Source organism: Ipomoea nil, unplaced genomic scaffold (assembly GCF_001879475.1).
Source record: "Ipomoea nil cultivar Tokyo-kokei standard unplaced genomic scaffold, Asagao_1.1 scaffold0642, whole genome shotgun sequence".
Lineage (NCBI taxonomy): Eukaryota > Viridiplantae > Streptophyta > Magnoliopsida > Solanales > Convolvulaceae > Ipomoea > Ipomoea nil.
In genome coordinates this window covers 5,898,512-5,905,486 of record NW_017617070.1, presented here as the reverse complement: position 1 = coordinate 5,905,486, position 6,975 = coordinate 5,898,512, and positions in this window count along the sequence as shown.

The following is a 6,975-nucleotide window of genomic DNA, read 5'->3' as shown; positions in this document are numbered from 1 at the left end:
CGGAAGTGGGGCACCGCCGGTTAAAAGAACAAGGAACGACGTCGGCACGAGGACAGACAACCCGACCAACCCAAGACCGCCCCCGGGGAACAACGAAGCGAACCCAAGGAACTTTCCTTGCCCGAGATGCAACAAAAGCCACCGCGGCAAGGACTGCGCGGGCAACCCCTGGAGATGCTTCAACTGCGGGGAGGAAGGACACAAGGCCTTCCATTGCACTCAACCCCAAGGGCCGCGTCCCACCACCACGGGTCAACACGGGGGCACCGGCCACCAAGGGGGCTACGGCGCTCCCGGAAAAATATTCGTCATGAGCCAAACGCAAGCCGACCTCGGAAACGAAGAAGACCTCGAAGGGGAATACCCAAACCCCGAAGACAAGGACCATACAGACCCCGCCGAAGAAAATCCCGAAAGCGAATTCTGTCTAGGATAAGCCATCACCCCCTTGTAGCCGTTCCCTATATCGCATCGACCACTTATTTAGTTTAATTACTTCGGGAGCATTATGCCTACTTAACTTAGCTACTTAGAAAGTGTTATGAATAAAGATTCATTTTTGTTCAAATTTCAATCCCACTACGTGAGTAAAACACAAGCTATGTCATCCACCCAACCCTTCCTCACTAAAAGACGAAACAAAGAAAAAGACAAAAAGTCACCTCATCAAGGAATGCCTAATGTTACCATTGGGAATGGAACCTTAGACCTCTCATCTACAAGTTAAAGCCTTAACCACTAGCCCATGTGTGTTTCTTGAAACCATAAGGGAACACTCCCTTGATAAACCCCTCCAAAACCCTAAAAACCCACAAAATCCCCAAATCATAAACCCTCCTCCTTCATCCCCAAATCACCCAAACCCCTCTCCCCTCTCTCTCACACCCTCTCTCCCTCACTCAGCCGCACCCCACCGTGACAGCCCCAGCCACTCGACGACGCCGCCGCCCAACGCCACCGCCGGCCGACCATCCCCGCCGGTCCCTCACGCCGTAGCAGTGCCCAGCCGCCTTCGCCCGGAGACCGCCCGGCCACCGCCCGCTGCCTCGCACCGCACCACCTCGAGGACGCCTCTCCTCCTCGCCAAGCCGTCGCCGAACCACCACCGGAACGCCACGAACAGCCGCACGCTCGGCCACGGGGAAAATCACGCTGAAGCTCCGCCGTCTCGCCGGGAAACTCACCGGAGGTCCACCGGAAGGCTGCCGGAAAATCGCCGGAAAAACACCACCATCAAGCATGCCAAATAAACCCCTCGGAATCCGCACCCCGGAGTGGAACAACGCCGATTACACTGTAATCGGAGGTAAAAAACACTTGAACCCGACCAATTTTCGCCGGAATTGGTTGATATGCTTAAACACCAAGGCCTTCTAGATGCCTACCTCGCTATCAAAGGGAACACGTACCCCGAATTGGTGAAGGAATTCTATCAACACCTTGTGGCCACCAAACGGGGTGACAAGGTAGAAGTAGCCACCAAGGTCCGTGGCAAGGAAATTGTGCTTTCCGAAGGCCGGTTGGCCAAACTCTTGAAATTGACCACCACGGGTGTGTCCAGCTATGACCGAAAGGGGTGGATTGACACCCAAACTACGGGGTACAAGGACTACCTCGGATACTTGCTCGGGAAAGATGACGGGTTCACCTCGGCCACTCGACCAAACCGAAAATGGTTATCGGCGGAGCAAAAGATATTGGTTATGATCGTAACCGATAGCCTCTTGCCCACCAATAACAAGAGCAAGGACGTAGGGAGTTTGGAGTGCACCTTTGCGTATCTCCTAAAACATAAGATCAAGTTCAACCTGCCGGCCCTCATGCTAAAGCACATGGAATTCTGTAAAACGAACAACCGGCTTAGCCTACCCTACGGGATGATCCTAAGTTGGATCATGGAGAAAAAGGGGGTGGATCTAAGCCACACCGAGGTCAAAACCCCCAATGGCATGGTTTTCAATGCCCAAAACCTTCGCCGCAACGATATCTACTACACCGAGGGAGGACATTACCTCACCCTCGAAGAGATTTGCCAAAAACCCGAGGAAGAACGAAGGGAATTGGTTGACCGGTTGGACATCTCCAACAAGAAACTCAAGCGAGCCATGCAGGATTGTGGGGGTTCGGAGGGAAACGAGGAGCAAGAGGAGGATGACGGGCCTAACCCGTCGGAGCAACCACGATCAGGAAGGGACCCGAGGGGTCAAAACGAGGGCTCAGTCAACGAACGCATACTCACACAGCTCGACCGACAGAATCAAATCATGGAAAAAGGGTTCTCATCCCTGATCCGCACCACACGCGCACTCGACCAAAGGGTAGCAGCGATCGAGGCCGCCTTGGGCACTCGCGGTGCACCCAGTTCCAGCGCAGGAAACCGAGGTACAACCGAAAACTTCCCTATCACAACACCATCAGAAGTTCAGCCTACCCCAAGCCAAGACAAACGTAAGGCCGCAACCCTAAACGGGAGGCCGAGCTACGCAGTGTCTAGGGGTGAAAGGGTGGACTATAACACCGGGCTTCGGGGACGAAGCCCCTTGTAAGGGGGGGAGAGTGTAACACCCCGTGTTACGGCCCCTAAAACCATTTAATTAATTAATCAATAGCCCAAGAGAAAGAATAAATCATAATGATTAATTAGAGAAAAAGGCCCACCATAGTCCATGGGCCCTCATATATATATATATATATATATACCCAACCCCTAAACCCAATCCTTAGTTCCGAAAGGAATAGAATTAGCAAGCCTATAATATTAGTTCCTAATTAGGACTCCTAAATATATAAATAAGGGACTTAGGAGACACCTAGAACTTCCCACACGCCTAAACGCCCCATCACCCCAGGAGAGCTCCAAGAATTCCCTTAGAAGAAATCAAGAAAGCAAGAAAGCTTAAAGAAAGATCCTTCATAGCCAAGGAATTATTTAAGGCTAAGAGGTAACCCATGTCTCAACAAAACCTATTTTCATAGCTATGATTTCCCCTTAGGGTTTCCCCCATATTGTTGTAAATGGCGATTGATGATGATTATTATTGATGTCGATATAATGATTCCATGAGGAATCTTGATAATCTTGATATTGGGAGTTTCTTGATAATTATGATGTTCTTGATGATTAATTGGGGTTTTGATGATTATGTGTTGTTCTTGATGATTATGATGTTCTTGATGATTAATTGGTATCCTTGATGATTATGTGTTGTTCCTACCGAATCTTGCAATTAGAAGACGAATTGTATTCTTGTTGATATAAAAGTGATTAGAACCCTAGGTTGTATCGTATGATATTATTCTTGGATTATCGGGTGGGGAAATTGCATGTTTGGGTGTTGATTATGTTTAGAAAAGCATGATAGGTTAGGTGCCGTTCGTTTCTCGTATTTGATCCGTTAATTGTCTACGTGTTGTCGTTAATTGCGTTGTGAAGTGTCTAAGCATGGTTTCGGGTTCCACAACGGTTCCCGGGGCGAAAAGTGATGAAAAGAGTCAGTGGGGGGTAGGTGGGGGTAGGGGACCCGCCACCTACCCGTGGCAGCTCCGGGCAGTTCCGGCAGCGGGCAGCCGGCGGGCGGGCAGCTGCCCGCCGGGCACCCGCTGCCCGGAACAGTGATGGCCGGCGGGCAGCCGGCGGGTGGACCCCTACCCACCGGCTACCCGCTGGAATTTTCCCCCCCTCGGGACCCCGGCTTCCCCGTTTGATGTTTCCCCGATCCCTGTGGTGTCCCAACGGACCCCGTTTGTCGTGCCTATGTCTAGTTTGATATTTCGGGTACCGTTCGTAGGTTTATGAGTCTATTATATTGCATGCTAGTTGAATTGGTATCCCGTTGACCTAGGTGGAAGAAGTATGAACCCCTTAGGACTATTCTTAGTACGTGATGGATCACGCATAAGGTTGTTATACGTTTTATCCCCCTTCCCAATGTGTAATGTGGGTTGCATGTGCTTGCTATGTGTTATGTGTGCGTGTCGCCCCAATTCGGTTGCGATCGGATTGATTATCCTGAGCTGCGGTTCAGAAGCCGGCTACAGTCAGATGGGAATTCCTGGCTGCAGTCGGATGACGGTATCCTGGGCTGCGGTCCAGAAGCTGGTTGTAGTCAGATGGGAATTCCTGGCTGCAATCAGATGACATTTTCCTGAGCTGCGGTTCAAAGGCTGGCTGTAGTCAGATGGGAATTCCTGGCTACAGTCAGATGACACACTCTCTTGGGCTGCGGTCCACTGTTTGGTTGCGATCAAACATTATGATGAGCTGCGGTTCATCGGTCGGTTGCGATCGACCTCCCCGTGTTGCGATACGGGGCATGGTGCTGTGGGGCCGTGTCAGAGCTATATGCGCTGACCCGCATGTATGGGCATGCGAGTGGTCCTGTGGCGCCAACAACGTGCGTTATGTGTTGTGATACGGACGAGTTGTGATTATGAGTGTCTTGGGGGATGTGACTACGGGATTTATATTGGGGATTGTTCATGTTGGGTTATGATCATTGTTTATGCTCTTCCTTATCTGCCTTATCTGTTGTGAACTACATATGCTCGTTATAACTGTTGCTTGTGTCTGACCTTATCTGTCGAGTCATTCCCGGTTTTAAAGCTAGAGTTCATAGGATATATTCACATGCTCAAAATGGTTTTTGTATATCTATATATATCTCTATATGTATTGTATTTCAACGCGTTGGAGTGGGTTACCAGCATCTCTCGCTGAACAGATATATTTGGCTTTCAGGCACAGAGGATTAGAGCACTGGAGCGCGCTAGAACTGGAGCGTAGAAGTAGTATAGTTTCCCTTTCGGCCTGCGTGCCATGTTATGCATTTATATTTCGGAGGATAGTAGCTAAACAGCCTGTGCACCTGGGTTCTCTAGCCCAGGTGTGGCATAGCACCCCGTACCCTTATGTTACGCTTTGGGATTTAATGAGATGTTACCTTTATTATTAAGTTTTAAATGTCTTGAAAATCAGGGGTGTTACAGGAATGGTAGAGGACTCGGCTCAGGCTCTGGCATCTCGTCCAAATACACGGCCGGCTTCCCATCGTCAATCATTTGTAAAGGCCTCTCCAGAGCGCTCGGCGACATGGCAACGCCGAAAAGCGGAGGAACCTCCCACACCTCTTCCTCCTCGGGAGCAGGATTCCCGACCTCTGGTCCGGGATCCTCCACCACAGGCTCCATCTCCACATCGATAGACTCCCTACACATCAGGTCCAGCATGTCTGGAGGCACCACGATGGGGTCTGAAGCCGAGTCGCCCACCAGACGACCTCCGTTAGCCAGCCTTTTCTGCCTCAACTGCTCCAGTCGAGTATGCTCCTTGTTGCGAATGGACCAGCGACGATCACCATCCCTGTAACTCATAGCGCCGTGCTTTCACAAAATGAAGAGTGTTGCGATTTGCATCAACTGTGAAGGGTCTTTATATAGCCCAGGGAAGGCGAATATCTAGGCGATAATTACGGAGGAGACTGGCATAACTGAGCCGGATTGGACGGATGATGAGAATCTTTGTCAGAGATTAGTTCCATCAGATCCGCCCGGGAAGAGCAAGATTCGCACGCCAACATAGAAAAGGTTGGATTTACCCGAGCTATGGGGAATCTTGCAGGTGTCAGACTGAAAAGAACCTGACGATGTGACCGACTCCTTGACCAGTCGTCCGGATGGGTACGCAACAAAACACGACAAAACATAAGGCAAGACGAAAATAGCGCTTTTATTATTATTATGGAAAAGGAGGGTACAAGCAGCAAGGAGCTTATTGCAAATAAGGAATATGAAAATGCTCCTAAAAAAGATTCCTCCGAGCTATGACCGACCCCGGTACATAAAGTCACTCGCCAGGCGAGGAAGAGTCGCCCCCAAAGAATCCCCCCGATGGTCCAGGGGGAGAGGGGCAGAACGAGTCCCAGAAAGCTGGCATGAGCGGCGGCGCAATGGGTTCCTCATCATCCGGATACGCCTCCAGGTAGCGGGCGTAATCCTCGTCATCCATAAGGCCCGTGACCGGCCCGTCCAGGTCATCCAGCGGGATGGAGAAAGTTATTTTGAAAGTCAATTGTTCAGGGACGGCCACTTCCACAAAGGATCCGTCTTGAGAAGTCACCCTTGCGGTTGCTGGAGTCGGCGGACGAAGCAAAGGCGGCACGACTTCTCGCCGAGGTGGGGTCGGCAGCTGAGAAGCTGAGGAGGTGGCACCAGCAGGAGATCTCCGAGGAGCCGGACGAGAAGCCTTTTTCTTGCTTCCCCTCTCAGGCCGAGTCCGCTTAGAAGGCAGCGGACGCCAAGGAGACCCGAAGTCAATTCGTTTCCCTTTCAAGGGAGAGCGACCCATGATGAACTTGTGAAGATAAGAGAGAAGGGAGGAGGCCATTTATAGGTGTCAAGCCTAGATGAAAGAATCCCAACGGCTCCGCGAGATCCGGAGAGGATGGCTGATGATCCGGACGTTACAAGGGGCTATTCAGGGCACGGATACGGTAACTAAAGGAGACGAGCAGTTGCTACTTTTCCAAACCCAGGTTGGAGGACCGGGTATGGAAAAGTGAGGGACTAGTTGATGGGGTAAGGACCCCGGCCCAAGAAATAAGGGCCCAAAGAAAATAGAAGTGGGCAAGCATCGAGAGGAGCCCAAAGAGCAGTCAAGTCGAGTCCAGGAGTCGGCCGAGGCCCAAGCCCAGGAAGGGATCCGGCTCGAGGAGCCGTTGAGGGCATTAAAGGGGTTCCTTTAAAAGAGAGCCGTTGAAGCATTGAAGACAGGACCCGGTCGGGCTGTTACAAGCCTAGGAGAGCCGTTGGTCGACCAAGTAATGGCGTCCAACGGCTCCATACCTTGATTAGCCTTGAAGTTGGCCATTAAGGGCCTTCAAGTCGGCAGAAGAGGAACCACTATATAAAGGCTCCTCCATTCTTGTAAAAGACAGACATTTTCGGACACCCGGAAGAGGGGAGAATAACAAAGAATTT